Source organism: Rhinopithecus bieti, unplaced genomic scaffold (genome assembly GCF_001698545.2).
Source record: "Rhinopithecus bieti isolate Rb0 unplaced genomic scaffold, ASM169854v2 scaffold_10584, whole genome shotgun sequence".
Lineage (NCBI taxonomy): Eukaryota > Metazoa > Chordata > Mammalia > Primates > Cercopithecidae > Rhinopithecus > Rhinopithecus bieti.
The window spans coordinates 860,358-864,054 of NW_016806721.1; the positions used below are offsets into that span (position 1 = coordinate 860,358).

At 37.7% G+C, this 3,697-nt stretch overlaps 1 pseudogene across 1 annotated transcript; it reads left to right on the forward strand.

The window, feature by feature from the left end:
- Positions 1-3,165: 3,165 nt before the first annotated feature.
- On the forward strand, positions 3,166-3,614 carry LOC108533110 (40S ribosomal protein S3a pseudogene; annotated as a pseudogene). Its single transcript, XR_001886658.1, has one exon. The product of XR_001886658.1 is annotated as a 40S ribosomal protein S3a pseudogene (transcript).
- The last annotated feature ends 83 nt before the right edge of the window (positions 3,615-3,697 follow it).

Consider the following 3,697-nt stretch of genomic DNA (forward strand, 5'->3'; position numbering starts at 1 on the left):
CAAATTTAAGGGGATATTGAAAACACATATAAGCAATTTAACCGATGTATGTTAAATGCAATGGTGTTTTATGTTTTGAATGTACTTTATTGTCTCACCTGAATCTAGATCTTGGTCAGGTCAGTTCTCTTAGAAGACCTCTAGAGGGCGATGTCTCATTTAAATTATAACTGAAGGCACTCTAACGTTCCTTTGGCCGTGGACCTTAACAAGTGAATCTTACTAAAGTGCCAGATAAGTAACCACTGCAAATATAACTTGTCTTTTAGCAGACTGAAAAAAAAAATCTACCTAGCCAGCAAAGTCAAAACGAAATGCTTCCTTTGAGCCTACATTGAACCCCTTTGATGGTTTACACACATTCAACAAATTCTCAAAGTCATTGGTTTAACCACTCTTGGACGCACCCAGTTCTGAGTTCAGTTTTGTGTTCTTTTCTTTTCAATTGAAAGCTGTATATCTCTTCTCAGCATCATGCATGTTGTTTTCTCTTTCTTCCATTCTTACCAGTATGTCCCCATTTACAAAACAAAAACAATAATAATCAGAAATAGTCCTATGAAAATGTTCATTCTGTTTAGCCATTGACTGATCTTGCTCTAACCTTAACATTTTGTATTATTGACTGTTGTTGCATTTAACACCCCCCAATTATCTAGCCATTTCGAATATCAACATTATCCCAATGTAATTCATTTTTTCATACATCATTCTGTTACTGTTTTATGCCTTCATATTAGCAAAATATGAATTTGTTTAAAAAAAACCTTTAGTCTTTTAAAAAATCCCTCTGTAGCAAAACACATTTTTTTGTTTGTTTGTTTGTTTATAGAGACAGAATCTCATTCTGTTGCCCAGGCTGGAGTGCAGTAGCGTGATCTCGGCTCAGTGCAACCTCCCTCCGCCTGCCGGGTTCAAGCAATTCTCCTACCTCAGCCTCCAGAGTAGCTGAGACTACAGGCAAACGCTGCTACGCTGGCTAATTTTTTTTTTTTTTTTTTTTTTTTTTTTTTTTTTTTTTTTTTTTTTTTTTTTAGTAGAGATCGGGTTTCACCGTGTTGTCCAGGCTGGTCTCAAACTCCTGAACTCAGGCAATCGGCAATCCTCCTGCCTCCAGATCCCAAAGTGCTAGCATTACAGGCGCAAGCCTGGAGACTGGTTTTAGACTTTCTTGTAATCTCAAAACTGCATAGCTGGACTGAATGTTGTCATTGATCACAGGGCATCCGACAAATATGGATTCAAATTTTTGTGACCTTAAGCTAATTACTTAACCTCTCTAGGTTTGGTTTCCTCATTATTAAAATGAGAACAACATCTAACTCGAAATGGTTGTGGTGGAAATTAACGAGATGATGCAGTAAAGCAGTAAACACAGCGTCTGACACAGTCAAAACTAAATGGCAGCTACTATGATGTCTCTTTCTGATTTTAAGTGTGAGCCCTGACAAGTTGCCACCCAAGAACTAATCTAACGTAATACCTTGAAATGCTCCTCTCTTCTCTCCTTCATTTCACCTGTTCCTTTGCAGTCTACATATATTCTTCAGGAGCCACCTAGAGTTTTTCTGTTAAAGAATTTTCCAAATTTCATGATCAATTTGAGTTGTCCATTCCCTTTGCTCCAAACAACCTCTATTGATCCTTCTGTTACAGCCTTGATGTATTTTTTACGTACCTGCACATCAGCATCTTCCAATAAGCTATGAAATTTGCAAAGTCAGAAACTGCATTTTATACACTTGTGCCTTCCCAAAAGCAATAGCATGGCACGTAGTCTGTACTCAACAAAGGTTTGCATGAAGGAATGAATGAATGACCCATGACTGACCTCACCTTGACCACAATTCCAATCTCATGATTCCCACAGTCCTTTCTGAGTAGATTGCAAAATCAATCTGCTCTGCACTTTTCCCAGGGCAGTGGGAGGGACTGCTTATCTAGTCCCCTTTGATTTGGGGCCAGAAGGAATTGCTTTTGGGAAGATTGCCCTGCTGAAAACAGTAAACCTTTTACTCTATTACTTTTTCCTGATTTCCTTTTTCAAACTTTCTTTGTCATAGCAGGCTAATAAGGATTTAAGCCATGTTTCTGTGCCCACTAAATGCTTCTGCCAAAGATCAGAAAGGAGATGCAAAATTGGAAATAGCCTTGCTAGATTTCTGGCATTATGGATAATTAAATTTTTATGGTGTTATTTAAATTTTACAATTAAGAAACAGAAAAGAACTGTCCATGGCTGAAAAAAAAAGTTGCAGTACTCTATTAAACCCTATTTTTCCACTATAGCCAAAATAATCTGACGAATGTGTTTTAAAAAAAGTCATAAAAGATAATGGCAGTCACATGGCATTTTGAAGATTAAAGGACAGATTGATTTTATTTTGTTTTGTGTTTTATTTTCAAATGAAAGTTGTCTGCTTTAGTTGATAAGATTCAATTATTTAGCTAAATAAAAAACATAATCTGTACATTCCTGTGTTCAAATAAAATCTTCAGTCACACTTTTTAAACAATTGAGATAATAATTACCTCTTATATCTCGGACCTACCCTGAATGAAATTCAAATGCATTATTTGATGGAATCACTCACATTGAAGTACATCTTGGCCAGAATTTAATGATGGCTTGGAGACACTGGAGAAGTTTTACAGGAATTTCATGTGTCTAAAAGGTCTGAAAAAAATAACGTATTCAAGGAAATTTCAAAAATTGGGATTAATTTTCAAGCAGAAAAGAATTTTGTAAGAGTAGGATAATAAGACATAATAGGATACCCTCAAAACATAAAGTATCACTAATATATAAGGCTTCCTCACCAGCTGTCTTCACTACTATAGAGAGGGGCACATGCTTGCCTGCCGTCTTGGCCCAGGCAGAAGCCCAGGGAGTACCTTCTCCTATAAGGATCTAGTAAAGCTTATTGATTGTCTCAGCGTGTGCCTGCAAATGGACACTCCATAATGAGCAATGATTTAATCTTCTATAGATTTGGTTCTAAGTTTACAAAATAATTTTGAGTTAAGGTGCTTTGGGGGCATCTCACCATTAACCCACACACGGCCAGCACATTCTAACTCTAATTTGCAATCCTAGATGTCACACGTGGAACACATCTTATGAAGAATTAGCTTCATCTTCAAATAAGAAGTAAAGTTCCGCCTTTCGGCTCTCTGATCAGCACCATGGTGGTTGGCAAGAACAAGCGCCTTATGAAAGGCGGCAAAAAGGGAGCCAAGAAGAAAGTGGTTGATCCATTTTCTAAGAAAGATTGGTATGATGTGAAAGCACCTGCTATGTTCAATATAAGAAATATTGGAAAGACGCTCGTCACCAGGACCCAAGGAACCAAAATTGCATCTGATGGTCTCAAGGGTCGTGTGTTTGAAGTGAGTCTTGCTGATCTGTAGAATGATCAAGTTGCGTTTAGAAAATTCAAGCTGATTACTGAAGATGTTCAGGGCAAAAACTGCCTGACTAACTTCCATGGCATGGATCTGGCCCATGACAAAATGTGTTCCATGGTCAAAAAGTGGCAGACAATGATTGAAGCTCATGTTGATGTCAAGACTACCGATGGTTACTTGCTTCGTCTGTTCTGTGCTGGTTTTACAAAAAACGCAACAATCAGATACGGAAGACCTTTTATGCTCAGCACCAACAGGTCCGCCAAATCCGGAAAAAGATGATGGAAAT